This window comes from Oncorhynchus nerka, unplaced genomic scaffold (genome assembly GCF_034236695.1).
Source record: "Oncorhynchus nerka isolate Pitt River unplaced genomic scaffold, Oner_Uvic_2.0 unplaced_scaffold_2721, whole genome shotgun sequence".
NCBI lineage: Eukaryota > Metazoa > Chordata > Actinopteri > Salmoniformes > Salmonidae > Oncorhynchus > Oncorhynchus nerka.
The window spans coordinates 1-26,374 of record NW_027038578.1 but is presented as its reverse complement, the minus strand read 5'-3'; the positions used below and the strand labels follow the sequence as shown (position 1 = coordinate 26,374).

At 45.8% G+C, this 26,374-nt stretch overlaps 1 long non-coding RNA gene and 1 pseudogene across 2 annotated transcripts; both read right to left on the bottom strand.

Annotated features, from left to right (window-relative positions):
- Positions 1 to 918: 918 nt before the first annotated feature.
- Positions 919 to 25,596, bottom strand: LOC135567023 (transmembrane channel-like protein 6; annotated as a pseudogene).
- On the bottom strand, positions 7,378 to 10,706 carry LOC135567024 (uncharacterized). 2 transcript variants are annotated; one of them, XR_010462242.1, is made up of 4 exons: positions 10,448 to 10,706; positions 10,118 to 10,361; positions 8,479 to 9,436; positions 7,378 to 8,381 (listed from the first exon to the last, which is right to left on the bottom strand). It is a non-coding gene; the product is annotated as an uncharacterized LOC135567024 (long non-coding RNA). The 2 variants fall into 2 exon arrangements; XR_010462241.1 differs by having other exon boundaries at positions 7,378 to 9,436.
- Positions 25,597 to 26,374: the final 778 nt, after the last annotated feature.

The window sequence follows — 26,374 nt, the reverse complement described above, 5'->3', positions numbered from 1 at the left end:
ATCATGTATGAGTGCTATTCTACTTCATATTTATTAGGTGGATCATGTATGAGTGCTATTCTACTTCATATTTATTAGGTGGATCATGTATGAGTGCTATTCTACTTCATATTTATTAGGTGGATCATGTATGAGTGCTATTCTACTTCATATTTATTAGGTGGATCATGTATGAGTGCTATTCTACTTCATATTTATTAGGTGGATCATGTATGAGTGCTATTCTACTTCATATTTATTAGGTGGATCATGTATGAGTGCTATTCTACTTCATATTTATTAGGTGGATCATGTATGAGTGCTATTCTACTTCATATTTATTAGGTGGATCATGTATGAGTGCTATTCTACTTCATATTTATTAGGTGGATCGTGTATGAGTGCTATTCTACTTCATATTTATTAGGTGGATCATGTATGAGTGCTATTCTACTTCATATTTATTAGGTGGATCGTGTATGAGTGCTATTCTACTTCATATTTATTAGGTGGATCGTGTATGAGTGCTATTCTACTTCATATTTATTAGGTGGATCGTGTATGAGTGCTATTCTACTTCATATTTATTAGGTGGATCATGTATGAGTGCTATTCTACTTCATATTTATTAGGTGGATCATGTATGAGTGCTATTCTACTTCATATTTATTAGGTGGATCATGTATGAGTGCTATTCTACTTCATATTTATTAGGTGGATCATGTATGAGTGCTATTACGACAGGAAAGTGATTCTTTGGAAATTGTCGATATATTTAGCTCTTTTTATGGTGCTGATTGCATGTCTGTAGTACATTATAATTGTGTTGAATAATAGAAAGATGTATGTTTCAATGATTTATATTAGATTTCTCCACTGAAAAGTACAAGTGCAGCATAACCACTAGGTAAACATCAGATAAGCAAATACACACACAAATATGTTAAAACATTTAATTTCGTATAAAGTATACAAACAAAACAACTTAAAAACAATAAGAGACATTCAAATAACGTACTGTTCCAGTGGTTGATCTTCTAAGACCATTTCCTGTTTGAACGAACCAATCAGATTGCCCGATACTAAGAAGTGGATTCTTCCTACAGAGTCAGTAAACAGAGAATGCATCCAAAAAGGAACCCTATTCTCTACATAGTGCACTACGTACGACCAGCGCCCTATAAAGTCGTGCACTATGTAGGGAAGAGTGCCATTTCAGAAGCAGTGTGTTGACCACCAATTAACATAAAAACATAACATTTTATATCAGAAACGGAAAGAAATAACCTATTTGTTCACAGTTGGTATGAAAGGACTGTTGACAAAATACCTGTTTATACAATAAAAACATCTAAAGTAATACAATTTAAAAAATCATACTATTTACAATTTTTAAAAAATCCAAATCCTATATTTGACAGAATTCACCCTGCTTAACAATGCCACTGTTTTAATCCTTTGTGCAACGTTGGCAGCTTGTTGGCATTTGATATGTTCCCTTATTCAGAGTTGTGAGGGAAAAAAATATTGTTTCTAAAAAGCGCATTCCGTTCGGTGTCCCTACAAGCACACCGTATCCCAGTCTCGTTTCCTCTTCACCCCTACATCCTCTCTCATGACCAGGGCTTCCAATCCAAGTTTAAAAAAGGACAAAGATCCTTGGCTGAAAGTATTGAGCTTCGATAAACCATTGTTTTGTGACAGTGGCATGTCCTTTCATTTACATGAAGAATAAACAGTAAGGTGGAGCCTATGGCCTGGCCATAGTAAGTTCATAAAAACTCAGTGGTCTTTTCCTATGTAGCCTAGTTACAGTAAGTTGTAGCCTATGGCCTGGCCAGAGTAAGATCCTATAAAGACAGTGGTCTTTTCCTATGTAGCCTAGTTACAGTAAGGTGGAGCCTATGGCCTGGCCATAGTAAGATCCTATGTAGCCTAGTTACAGTAAGTTGTAGCCTATGGCCTGGCCATAGTAAGATCCTATAAAGACAGTGGTCTTTCCCTATGTAGCCTAGTTACAGTAAGTTGTAGCCTATGGCCTGGCCATAGTAAGATCCTATAAAGACAGTGGTCTTTCCCTATGTAGCCTAGTTACAGTAAGTTGTAGCCTATGGCCTGGCCATAGTAAGATCCTATAAAGACAGTGGTCTTTCCCTATGTAGCCTAGTTACAGTAAGTTGTAGCCTATGGCCTGGCCATAGTAAGATCCTATAAAGACAGTGGTCTTTCCCTATGAGGTGTAGTCTGTTATTGGAAGAGGGAAAGCCTGCTTTGTCCCATTCCCAATCCTATTCCCAATCCTTATAAGGACCAGCTTCCTGGGAAAGAGTGTGGATCCTATCAGATTCACGTTTTGGCGTCTGTGGGAATTGTTATTGTAAAGAAGTAAATTCCTTTATAGTCCCAGTCCCAACTCAGCTTCCTGGGAAAGAGGACATCCTATGAGAATAGTTTTCCAGTTGAAGAATCCCTTAACAACTCTTCCCAGAGTCAGGAGAGGAGAGCTACATCCAGGTTGGTCCATTCAGGACATTTTCTGAGATATTCCCTCCAATGAGAAGGGAGAGAATGCCCTTTCAGTAGTTGGAATGCTAACAGTTGGAATCCTGGGAAGAGGACAGGAGAAAATGGTCAGAAATGTGAGCCAGGACAAATTGGGAACAAAGGAATGCATGCAGCCATATACACACTCTCCTCCTTCAGGCACAGACTCTCTCTCTCATATACACACCTGACTGGTGAGTCTGCGAGGGGAGAGGGGTCGTTTCTGCTGGTGGATGGCCTGGAGACGAGTGATCAGGAACTTCTTATCCTCCCCCTCCTAGAGACACAATGACACAGGTCACCAGGGAACAACCATGTAGCTGGCCATTATCACCTTATACACAGTGTTAGAACACTCCGTTATCACCTTATACACAGTGTTAGAACACTCCGTTATCACCTTATACACAGTGTTAGAACACTCCATTATCACATTACACAGTGTTAGAACACTCCATTATCACCTTATACACAGTGTTAGAACACTCCATTATCACATCATATACCGTGTTATAACACTCCATTATCACATTATACACAGTGTTATAACACTCCATTATCACATTATACACAGTGTTAGAACACTCCATTATCACCTTATACACAGTGTTAGAACACTCCATTATCACATTACACAGTGTTAGAACACTTAACACCTTATACACAGTGTTAGAACACTCCATTATCACCTTATACACAGTGTTATAACACTCCATTATCACCTTATACAGTGTTAGAACACTCCATTATCACCTTATACACAGTGTTAGAACACTCCATTATCACCTTATACACAGTGTTATAACACTCCATTATCACCTTATACACAGTGTTAGAACACTCCATTATCACCTTATACACAGTGTTAGAACACTCCATTATCACCTTATACACAGTGTTAGAACACTCCATGACAAGTTAAGTGCTGAACGTACATTTTCTACATTGACATTTTAGTCATTTAGCAGACACTCTGATCCAGAGAGACTTACAGTTAGTGAGTCATTTAGCAGACACTCTGATCCAGAGAGACTTACAGTTAGTGAGTCATTTAGTAGACACTCTGATCCAGAGAGACTTACAGTTAGTGAGTCATTTAGCAGACACTCTGATCCAGAGAGACTTACAGTTAGTGAGTCATTTAGCAGACACTCTGATCCAGAGAGACTTACAGTTAGTGTGTTCATCTTATGATAGCTAGGTGAGACAACCACATCACAGTCATAACACTGTTATGAAGGGTTAAGTCACACTGTTATGAAGGGTTAAGTCACACTGTTAAGAAGGGTTAAGTCACACTGTTATGAAGGGTTAAGTCACACTGTTATGAAGGGTTAAGTCACACTGTTAAGAAGGGTTAAGTCACACTGTTATGAAGGGTTAAGTCACACTGTTATGAAGGGTTAAGTCACACTGTTATGAAGGGTTAAGTCACACTGTTATGAAGGGTTATGTCACACTGTTATGAAGGGTTAAGTCACACTGTTATGAAGGGTTATGTCACACTGTTATGAAGGGTTAAGTCACACTGTTGTGAAGGGTTAAGTCACACTGTTATAAAGGGTTAAGTCACACTGTTAAGAAGGGTTAAGTCACACTGTTAAGAAGGGTTAAGTCACACTGTTATGAAGGGTTAAGTCACACTGTTATGAAGGGTTAAGTCACACTGTTATGAAGGGTTAAGTCACACTGTTATGAAGGGTTAAGTCACAGTATTGTATAAGAGTTGAGACATTATATTTTCTATCTGTATAACACTGTTATAAAGGGTTAAGTCACACTGTTATGAAGGGTTAAGTCACACTGTTATGAAGGGTTAAGTCACACTGTTATGAAGGGTTAAGTCACACTTATGAAGGGTTAAGTCACACTGTTATAAAGGGTTAAGTCACACTGTTATGAAGGGTTAAGTCACACTGTTATGAAGGGTTAAGTCACACTGTTATGAAGGGTTAAGTCACACTGTTATAAAGGGTTAAGTCACACTGTTATGAAGGGTTAAGTCACACTGTTATGAAGGGTTAAGTCACACTTATAAAGGGTTAAGTCACACTTATAAAGGGTTAAGTCACACTGTTATAAAGGGTTAAGTCACACTGTTATGAAGGGTTAAGTCACACTGTTATGAAGGGTTAAGTCACACTGTTATAAAGGGTTAAGTCACACTGTTATAAAGGGTTAAGTCACACTGTTATAAAGGGTTAAGTCACATTAGTATTGTATAAGAGAGTTGAGAGACGTTACGTTTTCTATTTGCTCCTGCAGCAGACTGATAATCTTCCTCTGTCCATCCACCACCTGGGTGTTGAAGTAAATCACTATCCTGAGACACAGAGAGACAGTATGAAAACACACAACAACCTTCTCTTTTACAGAGATACTGACAGAAATGATCAAAGCAACCTGAAGGAACTTAGTTTGTGTCAAATCCCTCAAGCTATCATCCTAACAGAGTTTCTCCACCATGTAGCTGTGAGCTCGCTCACTCAGTCAGTCAGTCAGACAGACTCTCTCTATGTGTGTCTTTACACCTGTCTGTGTGTCTGTCTGTGTGCAACTCACAGGAAGATCCCAGCAGCGAGGAACAGAAACAGAGGGTTCTCCACTATGTAGCTGTGAGCCCAGGCTAACCAGGCCAGGTTAGGGTTGTGTGTCTCCAACTCCTTCACCCACAGCTTCCCTGACTGGAACATAGTGGACAGGTTGCGGAACGGACCGCATGACTCAGACGGACGGATACTGGAGGGAGAGAGATTGATATACTACGTTATCTATGTGGATAATGTATATTGACTGGAACATAGTGGACAGATACTGGAGGGAGAGAGATTGATATACTACGTTATCTATGTGGATAATGTATATTGACTGGAACATAGTGGACAGATACTGGAGGGAGAGAGATTCATATACTACGTTATCTATGTGGATAATGTATATTGACTGGAACATAGTGGACAGATACTGGAGGGAGAGAGATTGATATACTACGTTATCTATGTGGATAATGTATATTGACTGGAACATAGTGGACAGATACTGGAGGGAGAGAGATTGATATACTACGTTATCTATGTGGATAATGTATATTGCAGGTGTGTGTGTGTTCAACATCTTCAGTGTGTGTGTTACTGACATCTGTCCATCTCTCCTTACCTCCACATGGTGTAGCTGACACAAACAGCAGCCCCCAGGAAGGAAGGGCAGCAGAGGAGAGTGATGAAGATGGTGCTCATCTGACTGGCCCTATAGGGCTTCCTAGGGGACTGGCAGTTCATCATCACACTAGTCTGGTGGGGGGGAGACACACACACACAGAGGAAGAGAGAGTACTGTCAGGATATGGTCAGAGAACAGTTTGTGAGTCAAGACAAGGTTAAAGGTCATTTGACATTCAGTTGTAGTTGGATAGTAATTTGTCTACATAGTCCAGTTACCAGTATGATCATGGCACAGTGATAATAACAGAGGAGAACCTACCTGCTTCATGTAGAAGAGAAGTTACCAGTATGATCATGGCACATTGATAATAACAGAGGAGAACCTACCTGCTTCATGTAGAAGAGAAGTTACCAGTATGATCATGGCACATTGATAATAACAGAGGAGAACCTACCTGCTTCATGTAGAAGAGAAGTTACCAGTATGATCATGGCACATTGATAATAACAGAGGAGAACCTACCTGCTTCATGTAGACGAGAAGTTACCAGTATGATCATGGCACATTGATAATAACAGAGGAGAACCTACCTGCTTCATGTAGAAGAGAAGTTACCAGTATGATCATGGCACATTGATAATAACAGAGGAGAACCTACCTGCTTCATGTAGAAGAGAAGTTACCAGTATGATCATGGCACATTGATAATAACAGAGGAGAACCTACCTGCTTCATGTAGAAGAGAAGTTACCAGTATGATCATGGCACATTGATAATAACAGAGGAGAACCTACCTGCTTCATGTAGAAGAGAAGTTACCAGTATGATCATGGCACATTGATAATAACAGAGGAGAACCTACCTGCTTCATGTAGAAGAGAAGTTACCAGTATGATCATGGCACATTGATAATAACAGAGGAGAACCTACCTGCTTCATGTAGAAGAGAAGTTACCAGTATGATCATGGCACATTGATAATAACAGAGGAGAACCTACCTGCTTCATGTAGAAGAGAAGTTACCAGTATGATCATGGCACATTGATAATAACAGAGGAGAACCTACCTGCTTCATGTAGAAGAGAAGTTACCAGTATGATCATGGCACATTGATAATAACAGAGGAGAACCTACCTGCTTCATGTAGACGAGAAGTTACCAGTATGATCATGGCACATTGATAATAACAGAGGAGAACCTACCTGCTTCATGTAGAAGAGAAGTTACCAGTATGATCATGGCACATTGATAATAACAGAGGAGAACCTACCTGCTTCATGTAGAAGAGAAGTTACCAGTATGATCATGGCACATTGATAATAACAGAGGAGAACCTACCTGCTTCATGTAGAAGAGAAGTTACCAGTATGATCATGGCACATTGATAATAACAGAGGAGAACCTACCTGCTTCATGTAGAAGAGAAGTTACCAGTATGATCATGGCACATTGATAATAACAGAGGAGAACCTACCTGCTTCATGTAGAAGAGAAGTTACCAGTATGATCATGGCACATTGATAATAACAGAGGAGAACCTACCTGCTTCATGTAGAAGAGAAGTTACCAGTATGATCATGGCACATTGATAATAACAGAGGAGAACCTACCTGCTTCATGTAGAAGAGAAGCAGTAGTTTGATAATCTGTACAGCAGGAAGCAGAGGAGTGAACAACACCCCCAACCTAAACAACACAGACATGATACAACATCACTACAACACAGACATGATACAACCTCCACAACACTGACATGATACAACCTCCACAACACTGACATGATACAACATCACTACAACCTCCACAACACAGACATGATACAACCTCCACAACACAGACATGATACAACATCACTACAACCTAAACAACACAGACATGATACAACCTCCACAACACTGACATGATACAACATCACTACAACACAGACATGATACAACATCACTACAACCTCCACAACACAGACATGATACAACCTCCACAACACTGACATGATACAACATCACTACAACCTCCACAACACAGACATGATACAACCTCCACAACACTGACATAATACAACATCACTACAACCTCCACAACACAGACATGATACAACCTCCACAACACTGACATGATACAACATCACTACAACCTCCACAACACAGACATGATACAACCTCCACAACACTGACATAATACAACATCACTACAACCTCCACAACACTGACATGATACAACATCACTACAACCTCCACAACACAGACATGATACAACATCACTACAACCTCCACAACACTGACATGATACAACATCACTCCAACCTCCACAACACAGACATGATACAACATCACTCCAACCTCCACAACACAGACATGATACAACATCACTACAACCTCCACAACACAGACATGATACTACATCACTACAACCTCCACAACACAGACATGATACAACATCACTACAACCTCCACAACACAGACATGATACAACATCACTACAACCTCCACAACACAGACATGATACAAAATCACTACAACCTCCACAACACAGACATGATACAACATCACTACAACATCACTACAACCTCCACAACACAGACATGATACAACATCACTACAACCTCCACAACACAGACATGATACAACATCACTCCAACCTAAACAACACAGACATGATACAACATCACTACAACCTCCACAACACAGACATGATACAACCTCCACAACACTGACATGATACAACATCACTAAAACCTCCACAACACAGACATGATACAACCTCCACAACACTGACATAATACAACATCACTACAACCTCCACAACACTGACATGATACAACATCACTACAACCTCCACAACACAGACATGATACAACATCACTACAACCTCCACAACACTGACATGATACAACATCACTCCAACCTCCACAACACAGACATGATACAACATCACTACAACCTCCACAACACAGACATGATACAACATCACTACAACCTCCACAACACAGACATGATACAACATCACTCCAACCTAAACACCACAGACATGATACAACATCACTACAACCTCCACAACACAGACATGATACAACATCACTACAACCTAAACACCACAGACATGATACAACATCACTACAACCTCCACAACACAGACATGATACAACCTCCACAACACAGACATGATACAACCTCCACAACACTGACATGATACAACATCACTACAACACAGACATGATACAACATCACTACAACCTCCACAACACAGACATGATACAACCTCCACAACACTGACATGATACAACATCACTACAACCTCCACAACACAGACATGATACAACCTCCACAACACTGACATAATACAACATCACTACAACCTCCACAACACAGACATGATACAACCTCCACAACACTGACATGATACAACATCACTACAACCTCCACAACACAGACATGATACAACCTCCACAACACTGACATGATACAACATCACTACAACCTCCACAACACAGACATGATACAACCTCCACAACACAGACATGATACAACATCACTACAACCTCCACAACACAGACATGATACAACATCACTACAACCTCCACAACACAGACATGATACAACATCACTACAACCTCCACAACACAGACATGATACAACATCACTCCAACCTCCACAACACAGACATGATACAACATCACTACAACCTCCACAACACAGACATGATACAACATCACTACAACCTCCACAACACAGACATGATACAACATCACTCCAACCTCCAACACACAGACAACACTGACATGATACAACATCACTACAACCTCCACAACACAGACATGATACAACATCACTACAACCTCCACACCTCCAGACAGACATGATACAACATCACTACAACCTCCACAACACAGACATGATACAACCTCCACAACACAGACATGATACAACCTCCACAACACAGACATGATACAACATCAACCTCCACAACACAGACATGATACAACATCACTACAACCTCCACAACACAGACATGATACAACACTCCCTCCACAACACAGACATGATACAACATCACTACAACCATGATCCACAACACAGACATGATACAACATCACTCAACCTCCACAACACAGACATGATACAACATCACTACAACCTCCACAACACAGACATGATACAACCTCCACAACACTGACATGATACAACATCACTACAACCTCCACAACACAGACATGATACAACCTCCACAACACAGACATGATACAACATCACTACAACCTCCACAACACAGACATGATACAACCTCCACAACACACAGACATGATACAACATCACTACAACCTCCACAACACAGACATGATACAACATCACTACAACCTCCACAACACAGACATGATACAACATCACTCCAACAGACTCCACAACACAACACAGACATGATACAACATCACTCCAACCTCCACAACACAGACATGATACAACATCACTACAACCTAAACAACACAGACATGATACAACATCACTCCAACCTCCACAACACAGACATGATACAACCTCCACAACACAGACATGATACAACCTCCACAACACAGACATGATACAACCTCCACAACACAGACATGATACAACATCACTACAACCTCCACAACACAGACATGATACAACATCACTACAACCTCCACAACACAGACATGATACAACCTCCACAACACAGACATGATACAACATCACCAACCTCCACAACACAGACATGATACAACATCACTCCAACACAGACATGATACAACCTCCACAACACAGACATGATACAACATCACTACAACCTCCACAACACAGACATGATACAACATCACTACAACCTCCACAACACAGACATGATACAACATCACTCCAACCTCCACAACACAGACATGATACAACATCACTCCAACCTCCACAACACAGACATGATACAACATCACTACAACCTCCACAACACAGACATGATACAACATCACTCCAACCTCCACAACACAGACATGATACAACCTCCACAACACAGACATGATACAACCTCCATCACTGACAACCTCCACAACACAGACATGATACAACATCACTACAACCTCCACAACACAGACATGATACAACATCACTACAACCTCCACAACACAGACATGATACAACATCACTACCCTCCAACCTGATACCACAACACAGACATGATACAACATCACTCCAACCTCCACAACACAGACATGATACAACATCACTCCAACCTCCACAACACAGACATGATACAACATCTCCAACCTCCACAACACAGACATGATACAACCTCCACAACAACATGATACAACCTCCACAACACAGACATGATACAACCTCCCTCCACAACACAGACATGATACAACATCACTACAACCTCCACAACACAGACATGATACAACATCACTGATACAACAACCTCCACAACACAGACATGATACAACATCACTCCAACCTCCACAACACAGACATGATACAACATCACTCCAACCTCCACAACACAGACATGATACAACATCACTCCAACCTCCACAACACAGACATGATACAACCTCCACAACACAGACATGATACAACCTCCACAACACAGACATGATACAACCTCCACAACACAGACATGATACAACATCACTACAACCTCCACAACACAGACATGATACAACATCACTACAACCTCCACAACACAGACATGATACAACATCACTCCAACCTCCACAACACAGACATGATACAACATCACTCCAACCTCCACAACACAGACATGATACAACATCACTACAACCTAAACAACACAGACATGATACAACATCACTACAACCTCCACAACACAGACATGATACAACATCACTCAACCTGATACACAACACACAGACATGATACAACATCACAACCTCCACAACACAGACATGATACAACATCACTACAACCTCCACAACACAGACATGATACAACATCACTACAACAACACTGACATGATACAACATCACTACAACCTCCACAACACAGACATGATACAACCACTCCACAACACAGACATGATACAACATCACTACAACCTCCACAACACAGACATGATACAACCTCCACAACACAGACATGATACAACATCACTCCCTCCACAACACAGACATGATACAACCTCCACAACACAGACATGATACAACCTCCACAACACAGACATGATACAACATCACAAACACACAGACATGATACAACCTCCACAACACAGACATGATACAACATCACTACAACCTCCACAACACAGACATGATACAACATCACTACAACCTCCACAACACAGACATGATACAACATCACTACAACCTCCACAACACAGACATGATACAACATCACTACAACCTAAACAACACAGACATGATACAACATCACTACAACATCACTACAACCTCCACAACACAGACATGATACTACATCACTACAACCTCCACAACACAGACATGATACAACATCACTACAACATCACTACAACCTCCACAACACAGACATGATACTACATCACTACAACCTCCACAACACAGACATGATACAACATCACTACAACCTCCACAACACAGACATGATACAAAATCACTACAACCTCCACAACACTGACATGATACAACATCACTACAACCTCCACAACACAGACATGATACAACATCACTACAACCTCCACAACACAGACATGATACAACATCACTACAACCTCCACAACACAGACATGATACAAAATCACTACAACCTCCACAACACTGACATGATACAACATCACTACAACCTCCACAACACAGACATGATACAACATCACTACAACCTCCACAACACAGACATGATACAAAATCACTACAACCTCCACAACACAGACATGATACAACATCACTACAACCTCCACAACACTGACATGATACAACATCACTACAACCTCCACAACACAGACATGATACAACATCACTACAACCTCCACAACACTGACATGATACAACATCACTACAACCTCCACAACACAGACATGATACAACATCACTACAACCTCCACAACACAGACATGATACAACATCACTACAACCTCCACAACACAGACATGATACAACATCACTACAACCTCCACAACACAGACATGATACAACATCACTACAACATCACTCCAACCTCCACAACACAGACATGATACAACATCACTACAACATCACTACAACCTCCACAACACAGACATGATACAACATCACTACAACATCACTACAACCTCCACAACACAGACATGATACAACATCACTACAACCTCCACAACACAGACATGATACAACATCACTACAACCTCCACAACACAGACATGATACAACATCAATACAACCTCCACAACACAGACATGATACAACATCACTACAACCTCCACAACACAGACATGATACAACATCACTACAACCTCCACAACACAGACATGATACAACATCACTCCAACCTAAACAACACAGACATGATACAACATCACTACAACCTCCACAACACAGACATGATACAACATCACTACAACATCACTCCAACCTCCACAACACAGACATGATACAACATCACTACAACCTCCACAACACAGACATGATACAACATCACTACAACATCACTACAACCTCCACAACACAGACATGATACAACATCACTACAACCTCCACAACACAGACATGATACAACATCACTACAACCTAAACAACACAGACATGATACAACATCACTACAACCTCCACAACACAGACATGATACAACATCACTACAACCTCCACAACACTGACATGATACAACATCACTACAACCTCCACAACACAGACATGATACAACATCACTACAACTTCCACAACACAGACATGATACAACATCAGCAAAGCACTGTGAAACTGTTTTTTTGTTGTTGCATAAATGCAACCCATCCTACACACAGATATTGTCATGAGTTACCTGTTACCAGGCCTAGGTTGAGGCTAGGTGGAGGGTTGAGGCTAGGTGCAGGGTTAAGGTGCAGGGTTGAGGCTAGGTGCAGGGTTGAGGCTAGGTGGAGGGTTGAGGCTAGGTGCAGGGTTAAGGTGCAGGGTTGAGGCTAGGTGCAGGGTTAAGGTGGAGGGTTGAGGCTAGGTGGAGGGTTGAGGCTAGGTGCAGGGTTGAGGTGCAGGATTGAGGCTAGGTGCAGGGTTTAGGCTAGGTGCAGGGTTGAGGTGCAGGGTTGAGGGTTGAGGCTAGGTGGAGGGTTGAGGTGCAGGGTTGAGGCTAGGTGGAGGGTTGAGGCTAGGTGCAGGGTTAAGGTGCAGGGTTGAGGCTAGGTGCAGGGTTAAGGCTAGGTGCAGGGTTGAGGTGCAGGGTTTAGGCTAGGTGGAGGGTTGAGGCTAGGTGGAGGGTTGAGGCTAGGTGGAGGGTTGAGGCTAGGTGCAGGGTTAAGGTGCAGGGTTGAGGCTAGGTGCAGGGTTGAGCCTAGGTGCAGGGTTAAGGCTAGGTGCAGGGTTGAGGTGCAGGGTTTAGGCTAGGTGCAGGGTTTAGGTGCAGGTTTGAGGCTAGGTGCAGGGTTGAGGCTAGGTGCAGGTTTGAGGCTAGGTGCAGGGTTGAGGTGCAGGGTTGAGGTGCAGGGTTGAGGCTAGGTGCAGGGTTGAGGTGCAGGGTTGAGGTGCAGGGTTGAGGCTAGGTGCAGGGTTGAGGTGCAGGGTTGAGGCTAGGTGCAGGGTTGAGGCTAGGTGCAGGGTTTAGGCTAGGTGCAGGGTTTAGGCTAGGTGCAGGGTTTAGGCTAGGTGCAGGGTTTAGGCTAGGTGCAGGTTTGAGGCTAGGTGCAGGGTTGAGGCTAGGTGCAGGTTTGAGGCTAGGTGCAGGGTTGAGGTGCAGGGTTGAGGCTAGGTGCAGGGTTGAGGTGCAGGGTTGAGGTGCAGGGTTGAGGCTAGGTGCAGAGTTGAGGCTAGGTGCAGGGTTGAGGCTAGGTGCAGGGTTTAGGTGCAGGGTTGAGGCTAGGTGCAGGGTTGAGGCTGGGTGCAGGGTTGAGGCTAGGTGGAGGGTTGAGGCTAGATGCAGGGTTGAGGTGCAGGGTTGAGGCTAGGTGGAGGGTTGAGGCTAGGTGCAGGGTTAAGGTGCAGGGTTGAGGCTAGGTGCAGGGTTGAGGCTAGGTGCAGGGTTAAGGCTAGGTGCAGGGTTGAGGTGCAGGGTTTAGGCTAGGTGCAGGGTTGAGGTGCAGGGTTTAGGCTAGGTGCAGGGTTTAGGTGCAGGTTTGAGGCTAGGTGCAGGGTTGAGGCTAGGTGCAGGTTTGAGGCTAGGTGCAGGGTTGAGGTGCAGGGTTGAGGTGCAGGGTTGAGGCTAGGTGCAGGGTTGAGGTGCAGGGTTGAGGCTAGGTGCAGAGTTGAGGCTAGGTGCAGGGTTGAGGTGCAGGGTTGAGGCTAGGTGCAGGGTTGAGGCTAGGTGCAGGGTTTAGGTGCAGGGTTGAGGCTAGGTGCAGGGTTGAGGCTGGGTGCAGGGTTGAGGCTAGGTGGAGGGTTGAGGCTAGGTGCAGGGTTGAGGTGCAGGGTTTAGGTGCAGGGTTGAGGCTGGGTGCAGGGTTGAGGCTAGGTGCAGGGTTTAGGTGCAGGGTTGAGGCTAGGTGCAGGGTTGAGGCTAGGTGCAGGGTTGAGGCTAGGTGCAGGGTTTAGGTTCAGGGTTGAGGCTGGGTGCAGGGTTTAGGTGCAGGGTTGAGGCTAGGTGCAGGGTTTAGGTGCAGGGTTTAGGTGCAGGGTTGAGGCTAGGTGCAGGGTCTAGGTGCAGGGTTGAGGCTAGGTGCAGGGTTTAGGTGCAGGGTTTAGGTGCAGGGTTGAGGCTAGGTGCAGGGTCTAGGTGCAGGGTTGAGGCTAGGTGCAGGGTCTAGGTTCAGGGTTGAGGCTAGGTGCAGGGTTGAGGTGCAGGGTTTAGGCTAGGTGCAGGGTGTAGGTGCAGGGTTGAGGTGCAGGGTTGAGGTTAGGTGTAGGGTTGAGGCTAGGTGCAGGGTTAAGGTGCAGGGTTGAGGCTAGGTGCAGGGTTTAGGTGCAGGGTTGAGGCTAGGTGCAGGGTTTAGGTGCAGGGTTGAGGCTGGGTGCAGGGTTTAGGTTCAGGGTTGAGGCTGGGTGCAGGGTTGAGGCTAGGTGCAGGGTTGAGGTGCAGGGTTGAGGCTGGGTGCAGGGTTTAGGTTCAGGGTTGAGGCTAGGTGCAGGGTTGAGGCTGGGTGCAGGGTTTAGGTTCAGGGTTGAGGCTAGGTGCAGGGTTGAGGTGCAGGGTTTAGGCTAGGTGCAGGGTGTAGGTGCAGGGTTGAGGTGCAGGGTTGAGGTGCAGGGTTAAGTTGTAGGGTTGAGGCTAGGTGCAGGGTTGAGGCTATGTGCAGGGTTGAGGTGCAGGGTTGAGGCTAGGTGCAGGGTTGAGGTGCAGGACCAGGGTTAGAGTTTATACCAGGCCAGTGTCTGTCCGTAGATGAGTTCCAACACGTTCCTGGAGATGTCAAACACAGGCTTTCTTTTCCTCTTCAACACCCTCTGAGAAAACAACCTGCAGGAGAGAGAGAGAGAGAGAGAGAGAGAGAGAGAGAGAGAGAGAGAGAGAGAGAGAGAGAGAGAGAGAGAGAGAGAGAGAGAGAGAGAGAGAGATAAAGGATTGAGAACGGGAAAGAAAGCAATAGAGATTGTATAGCGCGTTGAACGAGTTGCCGAGTTTATGAGCAAGAATATGAGGGAAAGAGAGAGAGACAGACACACACAGACAGACAACCCACCTCCAGAGGAACTCTCCAAAGAAGGTGTCCAGTATGGTAAAGATGAAGTCCATGAGGAGGAAGCGGTACAGCTCTTGTCCTACAAAACTCTCCCAGCACTGACAACAACACCACAACAAACTACATCAACAACAATAACATCAATATCAACAACACATGAAACACCAGTCATAACATTTTGAGTGCATAATGCTGTAAATGGAACGTTGGGATAGAATCGGAACGTTGGGACAGAATGGGAACAGAATCGGAACATTGGAACAGAATGGGGACGTTGGGACAGAATGGGAACAGATTCGGAACGTTGGGACAGAATCGGAACGTTGGGACAGAATGGGAACAGAATCGGAACATTGGAACAGAATGGGGACGTTGGGACAGAATCGGAACGTTGGGACAGAATGGGAACAGAATCGGAACGTTTGGACAGAATGGGAAAGTTGGGACAGAATGGGAACAGAATCGGAACGTTGGGACAGAATGGGAACGTTGAGACAGAATGGGAACGTTGAGACAGAAGCGGAATACTGGAACGGGTATGTTCCTCTCACCTGCAGGCCGATGCTGTGGGGGTCAGAAGCGATCCGGCCCAGCCAATGGAAGCACAGCACTACCAGCACGCTCACTTTCAACATCAGATTCCTGAAACACACAAATAGTATAGATGTTTTACATGTTTAGCACACACAGACACACACACACTTCTGTCAACTAGCAAGACTCTCTTGATTTCCATAAACTCTCCATTAACTTCATTAAGTCTGTAGGGCGCACATCCACCCCTCTACCTGCAGATGGCGATGTATGTGTGAACGCAGGGGGAGTCATAGTGCTCCACACACACACACACACACACACAAAGTTTGTGGACTGCAGGTCCACCTCCCTACCTGCTGATGGCGATGTATGTGTGAACGCAGGGGGAGTCATAGTGCTCCACACACACACACACACAGTTTGTGGACTGCAGGTCCACCTCCCTACCTGCTGATGGCGATGTATGTGTTTACGCTGGGAGAGTCATACTCCTCCATCCAGGCAGTAGCGTTGAAGATACCAGGGAGCAGGAGGTTGATGAGAGACACTACGACTGGCAGGGCCAACAGACTGGCTTCCTTCAGGAGAGGGTCCTTAGTGGGAATACGAGATCTGTACTGGAGGTCCTACAGAGGGAGAGGGGGAGGAAGAGAGAGAGAGGGTCCTTAGTGGGAATACGAGATCTGTACTGGAGGTCCTACAGAGGGAGGGGGGGAGGAAGAGAGAGAGAGGGTCCTTAGTGGGAATACGAGATCTGTACTGGAGGTCCTACAGAGGGAGAGGAAGAGAGAGAGAGGGTCCTTAGTGGGAATACGAGATCTGTACTGGAGGTCCTACAGAGGGAGAGGAAGAGAGAGAGAGGGTCCTTAGTGGGAATACGAGATCTGTACTGGAGGTCCTACAGAGGGAGGGGGGGAGGAAGAGAGAGAGAGGGTCCTTAGTGGGAATACGAGATCTGTACTGGAGGTCCTACAGAGGGAGAGGGGGAGGAAGAGAGGGTCCTTAGTGGGAATACGAGATCTGTACTGGAGGTCCTACAGAGGGAGGGGGGGAGGAAGAGAGAGAGAGGGTCCTTAGTGGGAATACGAGATCTGTACTGGAGGTCCTACAGAGGGAGAGGAAGAGAGAGAGAGGGTCCTTAGTGGGAATACGAGATCTGTACTGGAGGTCCTACAGAGGGAGAGGAAGAGAGAGAGAGGGTCCTTAGTGGGAATACGAGATCTGTACTGGAGGTCCTACAGAGGGAGGGGGAGGAAGAGAGAGAGAGGTCCTTAGTGGGAATACGAGATCTGTACTGGAGGTCCTACAGAGGGAGAGGGAGAGGAAGAGAGAGAGAGGGTCCTTAGTGGGAATACGAGATCTGTACTGGAGGTCCTACAGAGGGAGAGGGGGAGGAAGAGAGAGAGAGGGTCCTTAGTGGGAAATGGAGGTCCTACAGAGGGAGAGGGGGAGGAAGAGAGAGAGAGGGTCTGTGGGAATACTGGAGGTCCTACAGAGGGAGGGGAGGAAGAGAGAGAGAGGGTCCTTAGTGGGAATACGAGATCTGTACTGGAGGTCCTACAGAGGGAGGGGGAAGAGAGAGAGAGGGTCCTTAGTGGGAATACGAGATCTGTACTGGAGGTCCTACAGAGGGAGGGGGAGGAAGAGAGAGAGAGGGTCCTTAGTGGGAATACGAGATCTGTACTGGAGGTCCTACAGAGGGAGGGGGAGGAAGAGAGAGAGAGGGTCCTTAGTGGGAATACGAGATCTGTACTGGAGGTCCTACAGAGGGAGAGGGGGAGGAAGAGAGAGAGAGGGTCCTTAGTGGGAATACGAGATCTGTACTGGAGGTCCTACAGAGGGAGGGGGGGAGGAAGAGAGAGAGAGGGTCCTTAGTGGGAATACGAGATCTGTACTGGAGGTCCTACAGAGGGAGGGGGGGAGGAAGAGAGAGAGAGAGGGACAGAAGGTGAGAAGGTGTAAGACGTCAGTGGAGAATGAAAGCAATGTAGAGCAGCTGAAAACGTGTGTCTCTTACCTTGTGCATGTACTCAGAGAAGTAGTAGAGAGCTAGAACACAGGCCACTGTACTGCCGATACAGATGAACCAGGCCAGAACATGTACCAGCACACGTCCTATTCTCTGACACGCAGTCTTCTGGACATGGTTACGACTCGTCTCCTCTAACAACTCCTACACAGAGAGACATGGTTACGACTCGTCTCCTCTAACAACTCCTACAGACAGAGAGACATGGTTACGACTAGTCTCCTCTAACAACTCCTACACAGACAGAGAGAGACATGGTTACGACTAGTCTCCTCTAACAACTCCTACAGACAGAGAGACATGGTTACGACTCGTCTCCTCTAACAACTCCTACAGACAGAGAGACATGGTTACGACTCGTCTCCTCTAACAACTCCTACAGACAGAGAGACATGGTTACGACTAGTCTCCTCTAACAACTCCTACAGACAGAGAGACATGGTTACGACTCGTCTCCTCTAACAACTCCTACACAGAGAGAGACATGGTTACGACTAGTCTCCTCTAACAACTCCTACAGACAGAGAGACATGGTTACGACTCGTCTCCTCTAACAACTCCTACACAGAGAGACATGGTTACGACTAGTCTCCTCTAACAACTCCTACAGACAGAGAGAGAGACATGGTTATGATTAGTCTCCTCTAACAACTCCTACACAGAGAGACATGGTTACAACTAGTCTCCTCTAACAACTCCTACACAGACAGACATGGTTACGACTAGTCTCCTCTAACAACTCCTACACAGAGAGAGACATGGTTACGACTAGTCTCCTCTAACAACTCCTACACAGACAGAGAGAGACATGGTTACGACTAGTCTCCTCTAACAACTCCTACACAGACAGACATGGTTACGACTAGTCTCCTCTAACAACTCCTACACAGACAGAGAGACATGGTTACGACTAGTCTCCTCTAACAACTCCTACAGACAGAGAGACATGGTTACGACTAGTCTCCTCTAACAACTCCTACAGACAGAGAGAGACATGGTTACGACTAGTCTCCTCTAACAACTCCTACACAGAGAGACATGGTTACGACTAGTCTCCTCTAACAACTCCTACACAGAGAGACATGGTTACGACTAGTCTCCTCTAACAACTCCTACACAGAGAGAGACATGGTTACGACTAGTCTCCTCTAACAACTCCTACACAGAGAGACATGGTTACGACTAGTCTCCTCTAACAACTCCTACAGACAGAGAGACATGGTTACGACTCGTCTCCTCTAACAACTCCTACAGACAGAGAGACATGGTTACGACTCGTCTCCTCTAACAACTCCTACACAGACAGAGAGAGACATGGTTACGACTAGTCTCCTCTAACAACTCCTACACAGACAGAGAGACATGGTTACGACTAGTCTCCTCTAACAACTCCTACAGACAGAGAGACATGGTTACGACTAGTCTCCTCTAACAACTCCTACACAGAGAGACATGGTTACGACTCGTCTCCTCTAACAACTCCTACAGACAGAGAGAGAGACATGGTTACGACTAGTCTCCTCTAACAACTCCTACACAGAGAGAGACATGGTTACGACTCGTCTCCTCTAACAACTCCTACACAGACAGAGAGAGACATGGTTACGACTAGTCTCCTCTAACAACTCCTACACAGACAGAGAGAGACATGGTTACGACTAGTCTCCTCTAACAACTCCTACACAGAGAGACATGGTTACGACTCGTCTCCTCTAACAACTCCTACACAGAGAGAGAGACATGGTTACGACTAGTCTCCTCTAACAACTCCTACACAGAGAGAGAGACATGGTTACGACTCGTCTCCTCTAACAACTCCTACACAGACAGAGAGAGACATGGTTACGACTAGTCTCCTCTAACAACTCCTACACAGAGAGACATGGTTACGACTCGTCTCCTCTAACAACTCCTACAGACAGAGAGAGAGACATGGTTACGACTAGTCTCCTCTAACAACTCCTACACAGAGAGAGACATGGTTACGACTCGTCTCCTCTAACAACTCCTACACAGACAGAGAGAGACATGGTTACGACTAGTCTCCTCTAACAACTCCTACACAGACAGAGAGAGACATGGTTACGACTAGTCTCCTCTAACAACTCCTACAGACAGAGAGACATGGTTACGACTAGTCTCCTCTAACAACTCCTACACAGAGAGAGACATGGTTACGACTAGTCTCCTCTAACAACTCCTACACAGACAGAGAGAGACATGGTTACGACTAGTCTCCTCTAACAACTCCTACAGACAGAGAGACATGGTTACGACTAGTCTCCTCTAACAACTCCTACACAGAGAGACATGGTTACGACTCGTCTCCTCTAACAACTCCTACACAGAGAGAGAGACATGGTTACGACTAGTCTCCTCTAACAACTCCTACACAGAGAGAGAGACATGGTTACGACTAGTCTCCTCTAACAACTCCTACAGACAGAGAGACATGGTTACGACTAGTCTCCTCTAACAACTCCTATACAGAGAGACATGGTTACGACTCGTCTCCTCTAACAACTCCTACACAGAGAGAGAGACATGGTTACGACTAGTCTCCTCTAACAACTCCTACACAGAGAGAGAGACATGGTTACAACTAGTCTCCTCTAACAACTCCTACACAGAGAGACATGGTTACGACTAGTCTCCTCTAACAACTCCTACACAGAGAGACATGGTTACGACTCGTCTCCTCTAACAACTCCTACAGACAGAGAGAGACATGGTTATGACTAGTCTCCTCTAACAACTCCTACAGAGAGAGAGACATGGTTACGACTAGTCTCCTCTAACAACTACTACACAGAGAGAGACATGGTTACGACTAGTCTCCTCTAACAACTCCTACACAGACAGAGAGAGACATGGTTACGACTAGTCTCCTCTAACAACTCCTACAGACAGAGAGACATGGTTACGACTAGTCTCCTCTAACAACTCCTACAGACAGAGAGAGAGACAGAGAGAGAGAGACAGAGAGAGAGAGAGACAGAGAGAGAGAGAGACATGGTTACGACTAGTCTCCTCTAACAACTCCTACAGACAGAGAGACATGGTTACAACTAGTCTCCTCTAACAACTCCTACACAGACAGAGAGAGACATGGTTATGATTAGTCTCCTCTAACAACTCCTACACAGACAGAGAGAGAGAGAGACATGGTTATGATGAGTCTAACAACTCCTACACAAAGAGAGAGAGACATGGTTATGATGAGTCTAACAAATCCTACACAGAGAGAGAGAGAGACAGAGAGAGAGAGACATGGTTATGATGAGTCTAACAACTCCTACACAGACAGAGAGAGAGACAGAGAGAGAGAGACATGGTTATGATGAGTCTAACAACTCCTACACAGAGAGAGAGAGACATGGTTATGATGAGTCTAACAACTCCTACACAGAGAGAGAGAGACATGGTTATGATGAGTCTAACAACTCCCACACAGAGAGAGAGAGACATAGTTATGATGAGTCTCCTCTAACAACATAAGGAGGGAGGGGGAGAGGTGATTGTGAGAATTAGTGTTTTCCTGTGTGTGTGTGTGTGTGTGTGTGTGTGTGTGTGTATATATATATAGGACTCTGTAAGGAGAATGTCCTTTGAAGAATGGTAAGAAAAACAGGAGCAGCTCAATGTTGATCTAGTACGTGTCCCTACCCTGTGTCCCTACCCTGTGTGTGTACGTGTCCCTACCCTGTGTCCCTACCCTGAGTATGTACGTGTCCCTACCCTGTGTCCCTACCCTGAGTATGTACGTGTCCCTACGCTGTGTCCCTACCCTGTGTCCCTACCCTGTGTGTGTACGTGTCCCTACCCTGAGTGTGTACGTGTCCCTACCCTGTGTGTGTACGTGTCCCTACCCTGTGTGTGTACGTGTCCCTACCCTGTGTCCCTACCCTGAGTATGTACGTGTCCCTACCCTGTGTCCCTACCCTGTGTGTGTACGTGTCCCTACCCTGAGTGTGTTCGTGTCCCTACCCTGTGTGTGTACGTGTCCCTACCCTGAGTGTGTTCGTGTCCCTACCCTGTGTGTGTACGTGTCCCTACCCTGAGTGTGTACGTGTCCCTACCCTGAGTGTGTTCGTGTCCCTACCCTGAGTGTGTTCATGTCCCTACCCTGAGTGTGTTCGTGTCCCTACCCTGAGTGTGTACGTGTCCCTACCCTGAGTGTGTACGTGTCCCTACCCTGAGTGTGTACGTGTCCCTACCCTGTGTCCCTACCCTGTGTCCCTACCCTGAGTGTGTACGTGTCCCTACCCTGTGTCCCTACCCTGAGTGTGTACGTGTCCCTACCCTGTGTCCCTACCCTGAGTGTGTACGTGTCCCTACCCTGTGTCCCTACCCTGAGTGTGTACGTGTCCCTACCCTGAGTGTGTTCGTGTCCCTACCCTGAGTGTGTTCGTGTCCCTACCCTGAGTGTGTACGTGTCCCTACCCTGAGTGTGTACGTGTCCCTACCCTGTGTCCCTACCCTGAGTGTGTACGTGTCCCTACCCTGAGTGTGTTCGTGTCCCTACCCTGAGTGTGTACGTGTTCCTACCCTGAGTGTGTACGTGTTCCTACCCTGAGTGTGTACGTGTCCCTACCCTGAGTGTGTACGTGTCCCTACCCTGTGTGTGTACGTGTCCCTACCCTGAGTGTGTTCGTGTCCCTACCCTGAGTGTGTACGTGTCCCTACCCTGAGTGTGTACGTGTCCCTACCCTGAGTGTGTACGTGTTCCTACCCTGAGTGTGTACGTGTCCCTACCCTGAGTGTGTACGTGTTCCTACCCTGAGTGTGTACGTGTCCCTCACCTGAGTGTGTACGTGTCCCTACCCTGAGTGTGTACGTGTCCCTACCCTGAGTGTGTGCGTGTCCCTACCCTGAGTGTGTACGTGTTCCTACCCTGAGTGTGTGTACGTGTTCCTACCCTGAGTGTGTACGTGTTCCTACCCTGAGTGTGTACGTGTTCCTACCCTGAGTGTGTACGTGTTCCTACCTGAGTGTGTACGTGTTCCTACCCTGAGTGTGTACGTGTTCCTACCCTGAGTGTGTACGTGTTCCTACCCTGAGTGTGTCGTGTTCCTACCCTGAGTGTGTACGTGTTCCTACCCTGAGTTGAATGCAGATGTTTTCAGACCCTGGAGTTTGACGGAGGTTTTCTTGATGACTTTAAAGTCCCAGGAACAGAACACCTTCATCGCCAGGATACCATGTGACTTGTCTATACGGAAACTCTGACCCGAACGACTTGGACATGCTGGGGATGACACACACACACACCTTACTTTGTGAACTGTTACTATTGTAAGTGCTGTAGTTGAACACATCCTGAAAACACTGAGTGTTCAAAACATCTGCCCCCCACACACACACCACACCTGATCAAAAAGTGAAAGCTGAGATGAGAGAGAAATTGACGAGAGACAAGGACACACACACACCTGTAGACGAGGATGATGCAGGTGATGAAGAAAGCCAGTCCTATGGTGAAGAAGTATGCCAGGGGCATGTTGTAGGACGGCTTCACTCCACAGCCTGTATCCATTGTCCTTCTAGATACAGAGGGACTGGGCTGCTGCTCCAAACTGCTACTAGTGACTCTACAGTCCTTAGACAGGGTAGAGTTACTATAGTAACCATAGTACATCACTGAGTCTGAGAAATAACCCTGAGGAGAGAGAGGGGGGAGAGAGGGGGAGAGAGAGAGAGAGGAGGAGAGAGAGAGAGGGGAGAGAGAAAGGGAGGGAGAGAGAGAGAGAGGGGGAGAGAGAGAGAGAGAGAGAGGGGGAGGGAGAGAGCGGGGAGAGAGGGGGAGAGGGAGAGAGAGAGAGAGGGAGGGAGAGAGAGGGGGTGTTAGAGGGTGGTAGGTTTGGTAATGGGGATCCCCCTGTAGTGAGCAGCCTGGAAAGGTGTACTGCCTGGTGCAGTTTGGAGGTATGGGACAGTGTGTTTGGTGCGGGGTGAATGTCTGGTTCTTACCCCTCCAGTGAGCAGCTCCAGCCCAGAGAAGGCTTCGTGTCCCTGGGTTAATGTGGGGGGGTGTACTGCCTGGGGCACGGCCAGCAACAAACCAGTGACCAGGAACAGGAAGATGTTGAAGAAGAGGAGGGTCTTGACGAACAGGAAGTAGGAGAGGACGCCGGTGCCGAAACGACCGCTCACTCTCTTCAGCGCCACCTGAGGAAGAGGAACAGAGATGGTGAGAAAGAGTATGAGAGAGAGAGACAGAGAGAGAGAGACAGAGAGAGAGAGAGACAGAGAGAGAGACAGAGAGAAATAGAGAGACAGAGAGAGAGAGAGAGAGAGAGAGAGACAGAGAGAGAGAGAGAGAGAGAGAGAGACAGAGAGAAATAGAGAGACACAGAGAGAGAGACAGAGAGAAAGAGAGAGAGAGAGACAGAGAGAGAGACAGAGAGAGACAGAGAGAGAGAGAGAGAGACAGAGAGACAGAGAGAGAGAGACAGAGAGACAGAGAGAGACAGAGAGAGACAGAGAGAGAGAGAGAGAGACAGAGAGAGAGACAGAGACAGAGAGAGCCTTACCTGCCATAGCTGTAGGGAGTGGAGGAAGGAGAGACAACTGTACCAGCTATGTCTCAGAGCCTGGAGGGGACGAGAGAGTCAGTGTCAACTACAGTAGTGTTTGTGTCCACATACTAACCCATTGAAAAGAGAATTAGAATTATAGGACACACATTCTGTTTCCTCATTAACTAAAAATGTCTCATAAGAGAATGGACCGTACGAATCACCCATAATGAGCAGGGCCTAGTCTAAGAGAATGGACCGTACGATTCACCCATAATGAGCAGGGCCTAGTCTAAGAGAATGGACCGTACGATTCACCCATAATGAGCAGGGCCTAGTCTAAGAGAATGGACCGTACGAATCACCCATAATGAGCAGGGCCTAGTCTAAGAGAATGGACCGTATGAATCACCCATAATGAGCAGGGTCTAGTCTAAGAGAATGGACCGTACGATTCACCCATAATGAGCAGGGCCTAGTCTAAGAGAATGGACCGTGTGATTCACCCATAATGAGCAGGGCCTAGTCTAAGAGAATGGACCATGTGAATTACCCATAATGAGCAGGGCCTAGTCTAAGAGAATGGACCATGTGATTCACCCACAATGAGCAGGGCCTAGTCTAAGAGAATGGACCGTATGATTCACCCATAATGAGCAGGGTCTAGTCTAAGAGAATGGACCGTATGAATCACCCATAATGAGCAGGGCCTAGTCTAAGAGAATGGACCGTACGAATCACCCATAATGAGCAGGGCCTAGTCTAAGAGAATGGACCGTACGAATCACCCATAATGAGCAGGGCCTAGTCTAAGAGAATGGACCGTATGAATCACCCATAATGAGCAGGGCCTAGTCTAAGAGAATGGACC